Raw genomic sequence first — 12,122 nt, 5'->3', positions numbered from 1 at the left:
AGGAACCTCCCTCTGCTGTTCCTCCCACCTCAAGTCAGCAGGGTGCTGGTAAACTGGCTTGGGTGGGAGTGAGGAGAAGCCCCGGTGAGTCGTGTTTACTGATTTCCATCATGTAAATGCTCCCACCAAGGCCAGTTTCAAGTATTAACAGTTCAATGCCTGGCTCACAAAATTTCCTAGTATTTAACAATTGGCTTTGAACTGTTCTAACACATCAGCGTCAGGTCATTCAATGACCAATTATGGCACGTATATGACGCTTTTATCTTGATATAACACTCTTGCATGCCGATTTCATACATGTAGTCACTGCACCTAAGAGAAAGGTATAATGGAACAAATGACCCAAAGCCAAAAAATATGGAAAAAAGTGAATTAGAGAACATCCCTCTCATATTTCTTTATATATGAAAGGAATTTCTATCACATAACCTCGAAGAATGATGACATTCTTCTGTAGACATATAGGTATCAATATTATGCTAAAAATTTTTTCTTTTCCTACATAAAAATAAAGTAGTCCACAAGTCTGGTTTTATGTTATATTAACATTCATTAGGTATTCTTTGCAATTTTCCCTGTTGCAGCTGTTAAATCACTTATGCCTTCAATATTTTTTCCTGCATAATGATTTTTTATGGAAGCTAATACAGTAAGCATTTTAAAGTATTACCAGTTGTGACACTGAAATAATGAGACTTTAAAATCCAACCACGTAGCTGGAAATTTAAGAACACCATTCATTTATTTCTCAGGAGACCACACACTCACGCTAATGAGGATGCCATTGCTTAAAATATTCAGGAAATTCTCTTTAGGAATTGCATTTGGTACAAGATTATGTAGTACGGATGAAAATTAGTTTCACTGCCCTTATAGTGGTGCTTCATATTTTACTAAATAGAAGTATAAAATACAACCTTTGATAAAGGGTAAAGAGCATTGAATTTTGTTTTGTTTTGTTTTGTTTTTGTTTTTGAGTCCGATCTTATTTATTTGTTACTGAAATAATCTTATTTCTGACTGGATTCAGACTTAGAAGTAGAAGCTCTCAGAGAAGAAAGTCTGCGTCTCTTCGCAATTTGTTCTTGGCACATCTCTCTAGCTTTCTTCATTCTCTTGGCCGAAGTTCAGCATATCCTGCAGCCTCTTCCTTATTTTTTTAGTATGCTGCTTTTTCGGAGCAATACGCTGCTGTTTGTGCAGGACATGAAGAGTAATAAGACGCTGAATCTTGGGCGCTTTGGTCCTCGGTTTCTTACCTTCTTTGTTTAAGGGCTTTCTTGCGACAAACCAACGGACATCATCTTTAGAGAGACTGAAAAATTTGCGGATTCCACTAGCTCTTTTGGGCGCCAGGTGGCGAGGTACTGTAGTATCAGTCAGTCCAGGAATATCCTTCTCTCCTTTTTTTTTACAATAACCAAGTTGAAAACACTCAGATTGGTATCCATAATGCAACCACGAATTGATTTTCTCTTTCTCCAGTCTCTACCAAACACCTAAGCTGGATGGTATAGCCTATTGTTTCTGGGCTACAAACGTGTACAGCATGTTCCAAATACTGAAGCCAATTGTAGCACAATGATAAGTGTGTGTGTATCTAAACATATCTCAATACAGAAAAGATAGCGTATGGTGAAACCCTGTCTCTACCAAATATACAAAAAAATTAGCAGGGCATGGTGGTGGGTTCCTGTAGTCCCAGCTACTTGGGAGGCTGAGGCAGGAGAATCACTTGAACCAGGGATGCAGAGGTTGCAGTGAGCTAAGATCATGCCACTGCACTCCAGCCTGGTGACAGAGAAAGACTCTGTCTCAAAACAAAAACAAAAACCAAACAACCAAACAAACAAAAATGAAAAGGTATAGTAAAAATATGTATAATTAATTTAAAAGTGGTACATCTATATAGGGCACTTATCATGAATGGAGCCTGAAGGACTGGAAGTTTCTCTGGGTGAGTCAGTGAGTGGGTGGTGAGTGACTGTGAAGACCTAGGACATGACTGTACACTACGGTAGACTAAACTGTATGCTTACGCTACACTAAATTTAATTTTTAAATTTTCTTTTTTCAATAATAAATTAACCTTAACTTTCTATAGTTTTTTACTTTATAAATTTTTATTTTTATTAACTTGACTCTTTTGTAATCACACAGCTTAAAACACAAACACATTGCACAGCTGTACAAAAATATTTTCTTTATATCCTTATTCTGTGATATGGTTAGGCTTCATGTCCCCACCCAAATCTCACCTTGAATTGTAATAATCTCCAGGTGTCAAGGGAGGGGCCACGTGGAGATAATGAATCATGGGGGCAGTTTCCCCCATACTATTCTCATGGTAGTGAAGAAGTCTCACAGGACCTTATGGTTTTATAAATGGGAGTTCCCGCTCCCAAGCTCTCTTGCCACCACCATGTAAGGCATGACTCTTCTCCTCATTCACCTTCCACCATGACTGTGAGGCCTCCCCAGCCATGTGGAACTGTGAGTCAATTAAACGTCTTTCTTTTATAAATTACCCAGTCTCAGGTATGTCTTTATTAGCACTGTGAGAACAGACTAATACATTCTGTAAGCTTTTTTTCTATTTTTAATGTTTTTTGTTTTATATTAGCACTGTGAGAACAGACTAATACATTCTGTAAGCTTTTTTTTTCTATTTTTAACGTTTTTTACTTTATTTGCGTTTTAAAACTAAGACACAAAGTATAGGATAGTAAATACTAGGTGATAAGAATTTTTCACCTCTATTATAATCTTATGGGACCACAGTCACATATGTGATTTATCATTGACTGAAATGTCATTGTGTAGCGCATGACTGTACCTACTCCAGGAGTTGTCCTGAAGATTAAATAATACAAGGCATTGTGGTAACACCTTGTGAGATGAAACATACTATCCAAATGAATGTCATCATTGGTCCAGCTTGATTAGAATTGAATGGGCTTGGCTATTCCCAAAATTCATATGTATTCCCTGAAAGCATAAATTTCCATCATCGAAAAAGGTGTTTGTAGTGTAAAAAGAAATATGTTCGGTCTTTGTCCCAGTTCCTGGGTCAGAGCTCCTAAAGCCCTTGGTATTTTCTCAATGACAGGAGTGTCTTTGGTTCTTTGCAAGGAGCCCCTTTTGATCATACCTGGGTTTATGCTAATAAGGTGATTTAGATAGTGTCAGGATGGGGCCAGTCACCAGAAGGATTATAGAAAGCTGAGACTTTCAGCCCAATTCACCTACCTCTCGGGAGGAGATACGGATTGGAATTTAAGCTGTTAAAAACCTTTGAACAAGATTTGGTAAATTTCCAGGTGGGCGAACACATGGAGGTGTTGGGAGGGTGGGCACCTGGAGAAGGCATGGAAGTTCTGCCCTCCTCACCTTGACCCCCAAACTTCGCCCTGTGCATCTCTTCCATCTGGCTGTTCCTGAGCTATACCCTGTAGAGTAAACTAATAAATGTTAAGCAAAGCGTTTCCCTGAGTTCTGAACTACTCTAGCAAATTATGACACCTGCAGGTAGAGGGGGTCTTAGAAACCCTCACTTTATAGATGATTGGTGAGAAGTAAGGGAGGCCCGGACTTCCATCTGGTACCTGAAGTAGGGGCAGTCTGTGGGACCGAGCCTTTTCACTCGTGGGATCTGAGGCTACCCAACCAGTAGGTAGTATCAGGAGTGAATTAAACTGTAGGACCCCACTCGCTCCCCTGCCCCACCCCACCCTCCAACCCCCATGTCTGGAGAATTGCTTGGTGTGGGGAGCCCCCATGCCCCACATTTGGTGCTAGAAATGTTCTGTGAGTCTAGATAGTATTTTTTTCAAAGTATTCAAAAAATTTGGAAGACACTTACAGGGATCCCTCAGGTCAGTTTGTTGAACTCAAATGAGGACTCGGGGCTCATGGGCCCTAGATTGTTTCGAGATCTGAGATCCAGAGGAAGGAGAGCCTGTGCTAAAGCCCTCCTCACTCTCCAGGTCCTTAGTGTTCTCTTTCTTCCTGATTCTCTGCTTCCCACCCACTCCATTGGATGAAAGCAGTATGGCTGCATGCAGGGCATTTCTGATCATAAAATTTGAAAGGATCCTGGCTGGGCTTTTGACAAGAACATCTTCATCTCTCTCTCACACCAGCAGCCTGGGCCAGCCAGCTCTCCTCCTTTTGAACTCTTGACTCAGTATGCTGCTATTCTTGCCATTTTAAGATAGCTTTGACCGGAGGGGCAGGACCACAAATTCCACAGTAGAGCACAGGGCATGAAGAGGTTGTTCTGTCATAGGCTGAGGCTATGAGGGAGAAATTCACCCCAGGCCCAGCAGATCCCAACCACCCAACCCCTAATCAAATGGGTCATATGAATGAAACATTTTGCCAGATTATCCAAAGTTTCTTGCTGTGAAACTAGCCCTCGCAGTCTGCTGGAGCAGTTACTGAAGTCTTTCATCTGCAATGCTCCTCTTAGATCTAAAAGTATTCTCTCTTTCACTTTTCATGTTAATCAAAACAATAAATAGCAACCACTTCGGTATCCCCACAATGATGGCATTATATATAGTTTACAAAACAGAACAACAGATAAATATATATCATTTTACTGCATGCTATATATTTTTTTCATTGTAGATTTAAGAGTATGCTTTGTTTATAAGAAAATAAGTAAGGAAAACTGTTTCACATTCTGAGGGGAAAAGAAATCCTCTCATATATGGCTGTAAAATTTTCATTTATGGTGATGAGTTGTCTGTTATCACAACATCTTTATTAATCGATGTTTTACTGTGAGCGCTCTCTTTCTCTATTGTGTCTGATAGTGCAGGGTTTTGCAGTTAGCACAAATAAAATATGAACTGTCTAAACAAAAAAGCAAACACAGGCCCGGCATGGTGGTTCACACCTGTAATCCCAGCTACTCAGGAGGTTGAGGCATGAGAATCGCTTGAACCCAGGAGGCAGAGGTTGGAGTGAGCTAAGATCATGCCACTGCACTCCAGACTGTGCGACAGACCAAGACTATCACAAAAACAACGAATGAACCAACAAACCCCACAAATCTAATAATTTTGAAAAGACACAACAGTTTCAGTGATAGATTAAACACAAAAAAACACACTAGCCCAAGATTTGGTTATCCTTGATTAGACCCCCTGTAGATTATAAATATTTAAAAACAAATTCTCAGTTGTTAAAAGAAATTCCTTGAGATGGGGAATTTTAATGAGCTACTTCTATTGGTATTCTTCAACCAACAATTTAGAAGCTAAGTATTTGATGTTTCAGGTATATTAGTTATTGGAGCAGCAGACCAAATATTCAGTTGTTCTCAACCACCGGTAAACAATACCTCAAACCTATTTTATAAAGCTTTCAGTTGTTTTTTTCTTACCGCTGTTGCTGCCTGTAGGCATTCTCAAAACATACATCATGGCTCCTGGTCATTAGTTCCATCAATTATTAGTTTCTCAAATTCAAGCACAACCTCCAAGGTCTTAGCATTAATATTAAATTATTTAATTGAAAAATATTTAAGAAATGATGAGACTAAACCTTCCCTCTTTTCTCCTAATGGAGACTTAATAGTCTTTCCCAAGGGGGATTTTAATTATAAATAATTTTTAAATTTAAAGGAAATTTATTTTACAATTTAAAGGTAATTTCCCTTTAGAATGTTAAGCAGTTTTCCTTGTTTATGTTCTTATAAACAAAGCTCACTTTTACACCTAAAATACAAAAAAGATACAAAGTACAGTAAAATAATACATATTTATCTGTCGATCTCTTTAGTAAACCATATGTAGTGTAATCATTATTGAAATACAAAATAAACCAAAATAATGAACATAAAAGTAAACTGTAGTCTCACCATCAAAGGAATAATTTAACACTTTGATGTATATCCTTTATAAACTATGGGATTTCAACTGCAAATGTATTTATTGAGTGTTAAACACTGTTAAGTGTTAAGAACTGTTTTGGGTACTGAGAGTAAGAGAGACGACTGAAGCATAGCCTTTGTCCCACAAGCTCTTCCAAATAAGGTATTCATCTTATTGATCAGGGCCTCATTTGTTGATAGAAAGGTTAGTTGATAGCTGACAATTTTCTGTGTTTTGAATATTTGTGGGTTTTAACTCCACTGAAAATAGTTTTCTCCCAAGTATGTCAAAGTCTACTATCACCTTTTTAAATTAAATTAATTTTTTTATTTTTTATTTTATTATTGTACTTTAAGTTCTGGGATACATGTGCAGAACATGCAGGTTTGTTACCTTGGTATACACATACCATGGTGGTTTGCTGCATCCACCATCCCATCATCTGCATTAGGTATTTCTCCTAATGCTATTCCTCCCCTAGACCCCGACTCCCTGACGGGCCCCAGTATGTGATGTTCCCCTCCCTGTGTCCATGTGTTCTCATCGTTGAACTTCCACTTATGAGTGAGAACATGTGGTGTTTGGTTTTTTGTTCTTGTGTTAGTTTTCTGAGAATGATGGTTTCCAGCTTCATCCATGTCCCTGCAAAGAACATGAACGCATCCTTTTCTTATGGCTGCATAGTATTCCATGGTGTATATATGCCACATTTTCTTTATTCAGTCTATCACTGATGGGCATTTGGGTTGGTTCCAAGTCTTTGCTATTGTGAACAGTGCCATTCTAACTGACATGAGATGGTATCTCATTGCGGTGGTTTTCATTTGCAGTTCTCTAATGACCAGTGATGATGAGCTTTTATATATATATATGTTTGTTGGCTGCATAAATGTCTTCTTTGAGAAGTATCTGTTCATATATTTTGCCCACTTTTTGATGGGGTCGTTTGCTTTTCTTGTAAATTTGTTTAAGTTCTTTGTAGATTCTGGATATTAGCTCCTTTTCGGATGGAGAGATTGCAAAAAATTTTCTCCCATTCTGGAGGTTGACTGTTCACTCTGATGACAGTTTCATTTGGTGTGCAGAAGCTCTTAAGTTTGACTAGATCCCAGTTGTCTATTTTGGCTTCTGTTGCCATTGCTTTTGGTGTGTTAGTCATGAAGGCTTTGCCTATGCCTATGTCCTGAAAGATATGGCCTAGGCTTTCTTCTAGGGTTTTTACATTTTTAGGTCTTGTTTAAGCCTTTAATCCATCTTGAGTTAATTTTTGTATAAGGTATAGGGAAAGGAATCCAGTTTCAGCTTTCTGCATATGGCTAGCCAGTTTTTTTTTCCCCAACACCATTTATTAATTAGGGAATCCTTTCCCCATTGCTTGTTTCTGTCAGATTTGTCAAAGACCAATGGTACAACCTCTTTTTAATTTACTGCCTTTTGTGTCTTGTTCATTGAGCCCAGATTGCAATTAATGAATTTGATGGTATCCCAACATATTTAGTTACACTGATTCCTCTTATGAAACAGTCATTTCTCAGTGTACATTATGTTAGTTCCTTGAAATGCAGATAGATGCTACATAGGGAAATAGATTTTACACCAGAAATGTTTGGGAAATTCTGTGTTAAACAATCATATAGAATACAAAATCAATTGTTTGATGGGTGATCAACCTAAATGTGGAAGCTAAATTTATCAAGCCTCTAGAAGAAAATGTAGGAAAATATTTTCATGACCATGAGGCAGGCAAAGATTTTTTAGAACATAAAAAAAAAAAAGACAAATTTGACTTCAACAAAATTAAAAACATTAATACATTAATCAAAAGACGTAGTTTTCCTTTTTTTTTTTTTTTTTTTTTTTTTTTTTGAGACGGAGTTTCGCTCTTGTTACCCAGGCTGGAGTGCAATGGCACGATCTCAGCTCACCGCAACATCCACCTCCCAGGTTCAAGCAACTCTCCTGCCTCAGCCTCCCAAGTAGCTGGGACTACAGGCATGTGCCACCATGCCCAGCTAATTTTTTTGTATTTTTAGTAGAAATGGGGTTTCACCATGTTGACCAGAATGGTCTCGATCTCTTGACCTCGTGATCCACGCCTTGGCCTCCCAAAGTGCTGGGATTATAAGTGTGAGACACCGCGCCTGGCAGTTTTCCTTTTTTTTTTTTTTTTTTTTAAGAAATAGTTAAAAATGGAGGGCAATTCATACACTGTGAGAAAATATTCACAATACATATATATGACAAAGCACTCACATCAAAGTACTTATATCAGAATATATAAAGAACTACAAATCAATAATAAAAAGATAATTTAAAAAGAGAAGACTAAAAAAGATTAGGCAAAAGACCTGAAGAGATAGTTTACATATAAAAATATATAAACAATAAGTGCATGAAAAGGTACTTAACAGTAATCAAGAAAATGCAATTAAAACCATAATATGGTACCACTTCACATCAACTGCAATGAGACTAAATAAGATTTAAATAACAAGCACCAGAAAACATATGAACTGGCTGTGATACACTGATAGCAGGAATACAAAGTGGTAAGAACACTTTGGAAAAGAGTTTACCACTAAACAGACAGCTATTGGTAGCAATAATTCCACTCCTCGCTGAACTTCTCAGCATCTGTATATTTATATAAATATTATCTGATACACACACACACACACTGAAAACCTTGTTGCATCCAAGAGGAATAAAAGAATATGTCTGCAAAAATATATTGGAATAAAGAATGTTCATAGCAGCTTTATTTATAATGAGAACGTACTAGTTCACACAATGTACAGGAACCTCACAAACGTGTGTAATTCACAAAACAACAGAAACATTGTATCAAGGGAAAGAAGCAGGCACAAACTAGTACTTACTCTAAGAATAGGTGAAACTAAGCTATGGTGATAGAAATCATTTAGAATAATGATTGCCTCTGGAGAAAGTCCTGGGATAACTAGAAAGGAATATCAGGAGCTTTGTGGAGTGATAGAAATGTTCTCTCTCTTAATCTAGGCAATGGAAACACAAGTGTATACTTTTTTTAACTTTTAATTTTGATGTACATAATTTTCAATTTACAGAAAATTCGCCAAGGCAGGACAAGGAACTTCTGTATTCCCTTTATCTAGGTTCATCAACTGTTGAGTATATATATTTGTTGAAATTAATTGAACCATATGCTTCAAATTTGGATGTAAATGTTATGTCAATAAAGTGGGAGAAAGGCTATTTTACTGGGTAACTTCTCAGAATTAGTTAAGTCTGCAAAAAAATGTATACTTTATATATGACTTCCCTAATTTTTGGGGGGTGAGAAACCTAGTTTTCAACAAAACCCTGTTGGGCCGGTGTCCTGATGAATGCTCACTGGGACCCAATGCACTAGTACAGCACTTCTCAGTCCTGGCTGTTCATTGGAATCACCTGAGGAGCTTTTTAAACCTTCTAAAGTCAAAGCTGCACCTCAATCTAAATAAATAACACTCACCGGTGGAGCCGAGGAAGCAACCTGTTTATATATCTCAGGTGAGAGCTGGGTGTGATACTTATAATCCCAGTTACTTGGGAGGCTGAGGCTTGAGCCCGAGAATTCGAATCCAGCCTGAGCAACATAGTGACACTCCCATTTTAAGACAAACAAAAAAAAAAAAAACAAACAAACAGATCCTAGGTGATTCCAATGCTGGCCATGGCTGAGAACCATTGTTTTACGAAAACATCATCTCGCTTTTAAGCATTGACACCTGCCCCATTAGCCAATGGCTCACATTTAATAAACATTACCAAGTCCAGTGACCTGGTGTCCTCGCTTGAAGGATATCTGCACTGGGAGCAGAGGTGTATCTTACTGGCTAGTGCCCACCTGGCTGGCTCTCTGACTCTAGGACTCTGGCTTCTGCCCTTCAGGCCTCTGTTTCCTGCCTGCAGTTCACTTCAGTGGATGTCCTCTCTGGACCAGGTGCCCAGGTAGACCTATGGTATTTGCCTATTTTTTTCCAACCCAGCTCTATATTATTAAGTGATCTGATTGGTTGCCTAGTCCCCTCTCATGTGACCAGCACCCGATGAAAACAAGCCTTTGGTCTCTTGGGCTGTTCGGTTTGTATACTGAACTTTCTCAAGCCATCCTACTTCCCACTGGTTTCCAGACCTGTTTCTAATCAAAGTTTTTGGTCTCTTGCCTCATTCTCGACCACAGTCTCAAACTGACCTCTTGTATCTGACAGCTCATATTGCTTCTTTGGCCCAGCTGTTGGCTCCCAATAAGACTGCACTTCATGCATCTATCATAGGAGTTTCCTCTTCCCTCTCTGGTACCAGCACTTTCTATCCCAACCAGGACCCCTCTCTGGTGCCAGCTGGGTAAGCCTCCACTTAAGAAAGATAACAGAGCAATTTCTCTGTGCCTCAGCTAACCTCCCTGGTCTCACCTAAACGTGCAGTTTGGCTGTGATAACTCTCCCTTGGCTGGTCTTACCCTCTGACCTGGCCTGGCCAGCCTCGTATTTCCGTTCGTTGGATACCACAAGGAATTGTGCATCCAGCTGAAGCCACTGTATCAGGTTTCTGTGTGCTTCCGAGGGGCTGGTGTCTGCCCTACATTCCATTCGACTGACCATGTGGTGCATTCTCGGTGCAGGCGGCTAGATGAAGTGCGTATCAGAAAATACAGCTGCTCACCCCTCAGAACTCCACGTGCCCTCTCTGTCATCCATCTCCCCTGGCTCAGGCTTGCCCCTTCCTGGCCTGGACTATAGCTTTGATCCAGGGTTTATCTTTATTTCTATTCATGGTTTATATCTGTCCCTGGCCTCAAACCCATGTCATGGATCCCTCCAACGGGATGGAAAGCCACATTCCTGGCATCAGGTTCATGACATCTGCTGTTTTGCCTGCCTGGCCTTTCCACTCCCTTCTCCTAATAACGACACCCAACTTTTGCTTGGGAAAACCAATACTCACCTCCGATCAGAAAATAATGCAGATCCAGCATACATGTCAAATGTCCCTTCCTTGACTAAGGCATAGGCAGAAGTCCCAGACTAAATCATTCCAATATTTGTTCTCTAATCTGAGTGGAGTGGAGCAGGAAAAGTTTTAAAATGGCTGAAAATCATCAAACTTACTTATTTTGAAGGGTAATGCTTATTTGTTTCTACTATTTAGAGTCTCTGAACTCATTAGTTCCTGTTGTTTTCTAAGAGTTATCCTTTCATCGTACATTTTCTTCAGTCCCAAGGCTTGCTTTTTCACTTATTGATTTGTTTTCTCCTAGTACCAAGAGCTGGTTCCATTTGTTTGTGACCACTACATATAACTAGTTTACAGTCAACTCTTTATCTTTAAAATAATAATAAAATACTAAGAAGTATTTTACGGCCGGGCGCGGTGGCTCAAGCCTGTAATCCCAGCACTTTGGGAGGCCGAGGTGGGTGGATCACGAGGTCAAGAGATCAAGACCATCCTGGCCAACATGGTGAAACCCCGTCTCTACTAAAAAAATACAAAAAATTAGCTGGGCATGGTGGCGCGTGCCTGTAATCCCAGCTACTCAGGAGGCTGAGGCAGGAGAATTGCCTGAACCCAGGAGGAGGAGGTTGCGGTGAGCCGAGATCGCGCCATTGCACTCCAGCCTGGGTAACGAGTGAAAAACTCCGTCTCAAAAAAAAAAAAAAAGAAGTATTTTACAGAATTATTTTTATTTTCTAAGGGTGACTTAATTCAAAGGATCTCTTTGGGGTTCCACAGATTTTGTCTATTACCTGTATAACCTAGCTAAGGTAATTGCTTAACATCTCTGAGCCTCAGTTTCCTCATTTGTAAAACAGAGAAAGCCAGTGATCGCCATCTCATGGAGACTCAGGGCAGGTTAGGTAAGAAAACATTAACCACTGCCTGCTCAGAGCCTGGCACATCACAGGCAAACAAATGTTTGTTGAATGAGGCATTTGTGTATTACTTCCCAGGTCCATTTTGATCTCCCAAAATGCTTTCTTAAAATCATGTAGTGGGCAGATTATGTAAAACTGTCCTTGGGACTTAATCATAGAAAATTCTCCTGACAAAGTACATTTTGGAGTATTTGGTCCAGGAACATAGCCAGTGATTTGGCAAGCATAACTCTCCAGCAAAAACAAAACTGTACAAAAGAACCTCTCATGCCTTTGGCTTCTATGCTTTGGTTTGCTCTAACTTCTGCAGATGGTCAAGCTCAACCTAATAGAGACTGGG

The 12,122-nt window shown here is 39.3% G+C and overlaps 1 pseudogene; it reads right to left on the bottom strand.

Annotated features, from left to right (window-relative positions):
- Positions 1–507: 507 nt before the first annotated feature.
- Positions 508–10,519, bottom strand: LOC101028987 (small ribosomal subunit protein eS6 pseudogene; annotated as a pseudogene).
- Between the last annotated feature and the right edge of the window lie 1,603 nt (positions 10,520–12,122).

The sequence above is a fragment of the Saimiri boliviensis genome, chromosome 12 (genome assembly GCF_048565385.1).
Source record: "Saimiri boliviensis isolate mSaiBol1 chromosome 12, mSaiBol1.pri, whole genome shotgun sequence".
Lineage (NCBI taxonomy): Eukaryota > Metazoa > Chordata > Mammalia > Primates > Cebidae > Saimiri > Saimiri boliviensis.
This window is presented reverse-complemented; position numbering and strand designations above follow the sequence as displayed.